Source organism: Melozone crissalis, unplaced genomic scaffold (assembly GCF_028551555.1).
Source record: "Melozone crissalis strain CALT ecotype California unplaced genomic scaffold, PUWL_Pcris_2 ptg000027l_1, whole genome shotgun sequence".
NCBI lineage: Eukaryota > Metazoa > Chordata > Aves > Passeriformes > Passerellidae > Melozone > Melozone crissalis.
The window spans coordinates 40,535,196-40,542,415 of NW_026535805.1; positions in this window are offsets into that span (position 1 = coordinate 40,535,196).

A 7,220-nucleotide genomic window follows, 5' to 3' on the forward strand; every position below is an offset into this window, starting at 1 on the left:
GTTTGTTTCAGTCCTGTCTTCCATCTGCATGCCACCTACACAAAGAAGATGTGCGGTGACAACCCAGAGGGTCACGTGAGTGAATTCCTCAGTGAGGGGATGGAGCCCAGATCCCTGCCCCTACAGTGGCACATTTCAGTACCCAGGGCTTGACAAAGCCCCAGAGCTATAGGGGAAATTTCTAGATGATCTATAGAGCATCATGGCTTAACTGGTGGCAAATAATGCCCATGGAGTGACTGCAAGGGAGTCACTTGGTAAGGGAAGACCAAGTGATGTTATTTACCTGGTCTTCCATAAGGCCTTTGACACAATAACAGTCAACAACTATATCCAAATTGGAGAGACATGGATCTGAAGGATGAACTGAAGGATCTGAAGGATTCAGCATCTAAGAAATTGTCTAGGTGGATGCACCAGTTAGTTGTGGTCAATGGCTCTATTTCCAGATGGGGGCTGGTGGGAAGCAGTGCTGCTCAGAGATCTGCATTGGAACTGATGCTTTTTAATATGTTTAATATCTATGGCATAGACGGTGAGACTGAGTGTACCCTCAGCAAGTTTGCAGATGACACAAAGCTGAGCAGTGCAGCTGACATAGCTGAAGAATGGGATGCCATACAGAGGGACCTGGACAAGCTTGAGAAGTGGGCCCATGAGCGTCTCATGAAGTTCAGCAAACCCAAGTGCAAGGTGCAGCACTTAGGTCAGGGTTATCTCAGATGTGAGCACAGAATGGGAAAAGAAACCACTGAGAGAAGCCCTGTAGAGAAGGAATTTGGAGTTCTAGTGGATGAAAAATTGCACAGGCAGGTTTCCTTAATCTCAGAAGAAATTCTTGGAGATGAAGGTGGTAAGACTCTGGAGCAGGTTGTCCAGAGAAGTTGTGGGTGCCTCATTCCGTCAAGACTGGGTTGGATGAGGCCCTGAGCAACCTGATCTAGCAGGTGGAATCCTGCTAGGTCATGGCAAGGGGATTGGAATTAGATGATCTTTAAGGTCCTTTCCAAACCAAACTGTTCTATGATTCCATGATTGTATTCCCCTTATGTTCTTTCAGCCAGAATCAAAATACATCTACCATCCATCTTTCTTGACTCTTACACATATTCCCTCTTTCCACGCTGGGGGATACCAAGCATCTGCTCTTGAGCAGTCTGGTGTCTGTCCACAGATGTCTTTTACAGCATCCTCCTAAGATTTTGGTGTATTCCTTGGTTGGCACCCCTCCTTGGACACGCTGGTGGGATTACAGAAGATGTCTGGACATAATTTGTTCATTGCTGGCAAGCAATATTTTAATGCTCCCACTTCAGTAGTCTAAGAACTCAGTTTTTGAATATGACATGCAATTCATACAATCCATGAGAACAAACTGCCAATTTTGATTTGCATTTGCTTAAAAACCTACCCTTTTATAAATTTTCCTTTAGTCCTGCTGGCACTTATATTCCTGATCTATTTGGAAAGTAGACCTCTGTGCAAGTTTTAGAAAAAATTCAATGTACAGACTGTTTTTCAAATTTTATGAATCAAATTAAGGATTGATATATTAACTTAAAATTATTCATACTTTGCTTTTGGTCCAAAACTACATTTGTACATGTAGTGACAGTCACTTATTAATGCTTTTGTTGAAAGTGCTATATCTCCTGGCTCTATTTCTTTTCAGAAGACAGTTCCAGAATATGGGCTTTCATTTACCAAAAAAAAAAAAAAAAAACCAACAAAACACAAACCCACCCTTTTTGGCACTAAAAATGATTTTGAGAACTTTTGAGAACCTAAACCAAAGTCTAATGGGTTCCCTTCCATAGCCTGGAGACAATGTAGAATTGCAGCCACACTGTGTGAATCACTTCATTAATCTCTGTCTTTGCTTTGACTTGCCAATTGTTATTTATTTACACACTATGGGCCAGACTCTCCCTTATGCCAGAGCTCCACTCAGCACAGTTTGGAGATGGGTCATAAGGAAGTCATTAGAGCTCTCTCCAGTTTTGTGGGCACTCCTGGTCTCTGCACCATTTCCCCTGTTTGCCAGGCAGACCTATGTTACATCTCAAATGAGGCTCTTAATGGTGCATTAATTTCAATGTGGCTTATGGATATGCCAAAACCATGGCACATGCTTTGGGTCCTGGCATATACAGTTGTAAATAAAATTCATGTGATTTTTTGGTCTTTACAGGTAATTTTTCTGAACCTTCATGGTGCTTGTGTGTGACCAAAAATGGCTGCATGGCTATTTTTGATGAAGATACTTAATCCAAATAAATATAGATTTATATGCAGCCACAAATGATGGAAAATAAGTCACAGCTTAGTTTGTATAATACCTGGGGCAATTGATCTGAAGGCTTTCAGAAACTTCTGTATAATAAAAAAATCACTTGGAACGAGGAGACTTTGGAAGGTCCTTCCCAAGTGAAAAGATTAAAAATTATGGCAAGATGGATATAATTTCTGGAAAGCATTTTGTTTCCCTCTCACTTGGCATCAAGCACCACTGCCCTGATTTTTCCATCTGTGGGATGTTTTAAGAAGAGCCTGGAGAGCTGCTGCTGCATTCTGAGCTGATCCCACCCACTTCAGGCACTCCAGAGAGGTGTCTGGTCACCATAGACTCTCTCTGTAATTAGAGGAGAAACATATCTCCAGAGGGTGTCTGGCCACTTGAGATCATCACCTACTTTAAAGAGAGCTGAAAACAACATGGATTTCTGTGAAGTGTCTAAGGTTAAGTGAACAGGCTTTTAAACTATTTATCTTCACATATGAATAGTCTTATGGAATGATAATAATGATTTTCCCTCTATGAATTCCTTTGTGAACTAACTTGAAAGTTCATTGACTTGATTGCGTATTGTCCCACAAATACTAAATTATTCTTGCAACACTCATATTCAGTGACAGGATCTAATGGTTAGATAGGGAACTGAGGCCCCAGGGGTGGAAACATAACTTTCCATGCACCTCCAGGGCCTAATGTGAAATTAGTGAGTCCAAATTTTTCTTACCATTTTTTCTTTTCTCCCTTCTTTCACAGCAGAGTTCCCTCTGACTGAAATTTTTCAGTGCACCTGTAACTAGACCTGCAGTGTCTCCTCAAACATCTCTGTGCCAGAGGCTAGGGCAGAAGCCATACACTTCCAGCAACTGTGCGTGAAGCTGGTATCTCAGGGGTGCAGTCCCTCAGTCAAATACAGCTCAAATAAACCAAGGGACTGCTTGCCAGATGATGGGGTTGGTGACTTGCATAAAGATAGAGAGATGCACATGTATACACATATGGGCTGTGCCCACCCATGCACTTGCCCAGCAGCCTCATTTACTCAGAAAGTCTTGCTAAGACACTATCAAGTATTTAGCAACCTGTTACAAGCACAGGGTACCCTACTTGGAGTTTCCTGGACCATTGTATCACTAGCATTCTTTACTTTATGACTGCTTGATACAGGCACAGTTTTAAAAGTCCATTTATGAAGTTCAGTTATGGAAGTGTTCCTACGTCAGATTTCAAGACCTCTGAAATACCATAATGTATTTTGATGTGTATCTGATTTTTGAAGACTTCTTTCATAGAGTATACTTACTTATTTGTGTTAGCAGAGAGATAGACAGAACTTATTGCTTTATATTTTCCTCGTGGACTGCTATTAGCAGAAGATAAGACAAGTGCTTTGGCTGTGGGATCTAAGGCATTATGACAGCCAACTCAGTTTGCTTAGGTTCTACTCCACCTGCTGAAGTCTTCACCTCTTCTCTGCTGCTCCCCTTCCTCCAGGTGCTTTTCTTTCTCCTGCACAGCTTGCATCCACCATTCAGTTTTATTCTGTACATTTGCCCAATCAAGAACCCTCAGATATTCCTATATTTTCCCAGTTTCTTTTCCTAAATAGTCCTTGTGCACTGTGCCAACCCCTGACTTCCCCCCACATTCCTAGCCAATTTTCTGTTCATTGAATCTCTGGCTACCCTTCCAAGATCCATGTCCAGTCTTCCTGTGACAGTGAGGGCCCAGGGTACTGAGTGCCACCCTACAAATCTGGATCCTGCCTACTGCTCAGGTCATACCAGTCATGGAGCAGCATTGCTGGGCAAGGTCCTGGTGTTACTGGGAAAGGTGCAGGGACCAGCTGCTCTGTACCAGACCATTTCTTCTGTGAAGAGGTCATAGAATCACAGAAACATAGAATCACTTATGTCGGAGGAGACCCCCAAGATCATCAAGTCCTACCTTCAACCAGACATAATTAGTGAGAAGGAATTTCTGAGAAAATTTTGGCTGCTAAAATCCAACTCTATATTCAGTACACTTAGTCTGATTTTTCTAGGCAGTAGAATCTTGTTAGAAAATGGTTCACACTTGATCAGCACAAAGGACCCCTTCCCTACCAAGCCTGAATGCCTCCTGGAAAGCAAGGGGGCATTTGGAGAAGTAATCCTCTAAGAAAAATGGATTCAATCCTAGGATGAAACTGGAAACAATGTCCGGCAATGTCCATGAACTTGGAATTTCATATTAGATCAGTAATGCAGAATTCACGTTCAGGTGCTTCACCTTATTTTAACCATCTCACCTAGATGCTCATTCCTATGGCCAAAGGAGAGAAGTTGACTCCTCCAGAGAGTCATTAATCCCAGCTCTGGCAAGCAAACAGTTAATCCCCTAGCCCAGCACAGGCCAGCCACAGAAGCCCAAGCCATGTACATTTATTTTTGTGGTAACACTTGTCCTAGAAACTTCAGTAGAGAGAGATGAATGTGAAAGTGTTTCTCAGGCTGACTCTTCCTGAAGGAAGCAATTGCACCGAGCAGAGCTGCTGCCACAGAAGCTCTGTCAGTCTCCACCAGCCCTGCACTGCAGCTCATGCAAATCACACATGGCTGGGTGATCCTGCAGGTATCATTAATATTTCTGAAGAACTGTTTCCTAAGCCGGGAAAGAAACATATCTGTTGCCTGGGGTGCCTCCTGTAAATCATATGGTAACCCCACGTAAATGCCTTTTAGAGCTTTTAATGAACTGCACCACATAGGTGAAAGCCAACAGCAATATTAGAAATGGTGTTTATTTTATAGCCTAGAAACTGCATTTTAAATGGTAGTCTAGGTTTATATGACAGTTCTATTAAATATAAAATAGACCAAAGAAAACCCTTTACATCTGCTTTTATCTGTGTCTAAATGGCATGCCCAGCTCTGCAATTTCTCAAATGAGACATTTTTAGAACTTTATTTATGTTACAGCCATAACAAACTAGCAACTAGAAAACTATAATGGGCACAAACGGCTAATAAAAATGAGATTGCTGAAAAATACTTCTTAATAGCAATTTACAAAGGATCCTGATAGACCTGAGGCTGCCTTTCCCTGGAAGTTTGCCACCGCTGTAATCACAGCCATTTGGCAACAGGTACTCCCCCTCTTCCATCTTCTGTGACCATTTCCCTCTGAGAATGCTGAAAGCCAAGTACCCTGAGGTTATTACCCTGCCCTGCCTTTTGGCAGTGCCTACGAATCCAGAAACACCCTCAGGGAATTCCCTTTTCTCCCCTCCCACCCTGCAGAGGCTCACCTGGAGGATGAGACATCTTCAGGGCTCTGTCACTTGCTCAGTGGGGAGCAGCAAGGCACAATCTGTCCCAGGCGTGCAGAGAGTGCCCTGTTTCCTCCTGGAACCTGCATCACTTCTCTGCTGAACTGATCTGTTTACACAAGCTGGCTAAGATGAGCAGGTCAAACTTGTTTACAGACTGAAAACTGTTTTGCCCCAAGCTCAGTAACAGATCCCCAGGCAAAAGATTGGGAGTTGAACTCATCTCTTCTGCAGGGCAAGTTTTGTGGGATTTTGACAATATCCATGTGGCCTTTTCTGTGATGTTATGAGGAAACTTCCTACCACCCAAGAAAAAGAGGCCTTCTTCCAGATGTGCACTTGTCTGCAGGAGACCCTCTCACGAGGCAAGGGAGGCAAGGGCAAGACAGAATGTTCAAGTAAAGGTCAAAGTCCTTGGTCTGGTCTAATTGCAGGTAGTGATGAATATCCTTGAATATAAATTGATGTCTTGACCAGTTCAGCATTGTATCTATGTAAGGAGCAAAAGTCCCTCCTAATGAAATTTTATAACACACAGACAAGGGCAAAATTTAGAAAAAATTTTAAGAGGTTTTGAATCAGCAGGGGCTTAAAACACTATACAGTGCATTAGAAAGAGGATGGTGATACTGAGGTAAAAAAAATGCATCATGTCACCTAAGACATACACTGAAAATTGGGTGTTCATGACATTACCTCACGCTTACAGAGTGAGAGATTGCTCAAACTCCAGGCAAAGCAAGATTTAAAACAGTGTAGGAAGCCACTTACCCAACCTCTTCAGTCTTCCTAACAGAAGCACTAGAAATAACACCCATGTACCAGGAATCTCAGCCCAGCTCCCCCCAACCAGACTCACATCTTTCTGCAGTCTTGCACTCTTAACTCATCCATCATGCTCGCTCCTAGTTTACTTTGCAATGAAGGCTATACATTATGTCCTTACAAATTCTTTTTTTTGCCCAAACAGATTCAGCAGGATAACCTGAACTATCTGAGACTGTTATGTGCAAAAGAGAGTGTACAGAGGTACAAAAGGAGCTTTGAAAACACAGATACAGGTAGACATGCAGTATGCACACAGGTTTAGGTATAAATGCAAGTGATAGATATTTGGTACACTATGACGCTGTATCATTGCTGGGATGTGCAAAAGCTTAATTTATTACAGCTCTGGGGCTGTCAACATGCAGAGCTAGCCTTCACATAGACCACCTTTGGATTTTGCACTAAAAATGAAAAACTTGACCAAAGACTAAACTAAGAGAGAAAAATAGCTATTAAACTCCAAACAAAATTGTAGCAGCAAAAGTGGCAGCATCTGTTTAGGGCTGGGCTAGATGCAGCATGTGGATAAGCCTCAGCTGTGGGTAGCAGAGCTTCCACTCTAAATGCAGGCAAAGCTTTTTCTTCTTTTCTTGTTGTTTTTGTTTGGTTGTTGTTGATGATGTTGTTTTATTTTGTTTTGTTTTGCTTTGTTTTGTTCTGAGAACCAAGGAAATTAACACATGTGTTTCCCCTAAAAAATTTAGCTAATGCGAGCACTAGTATAGTTTCATAGTCTGTTGACTGACCCAGAAACATAGACCCCAGTTTATTTGAAGTGGTCCTAAGAGA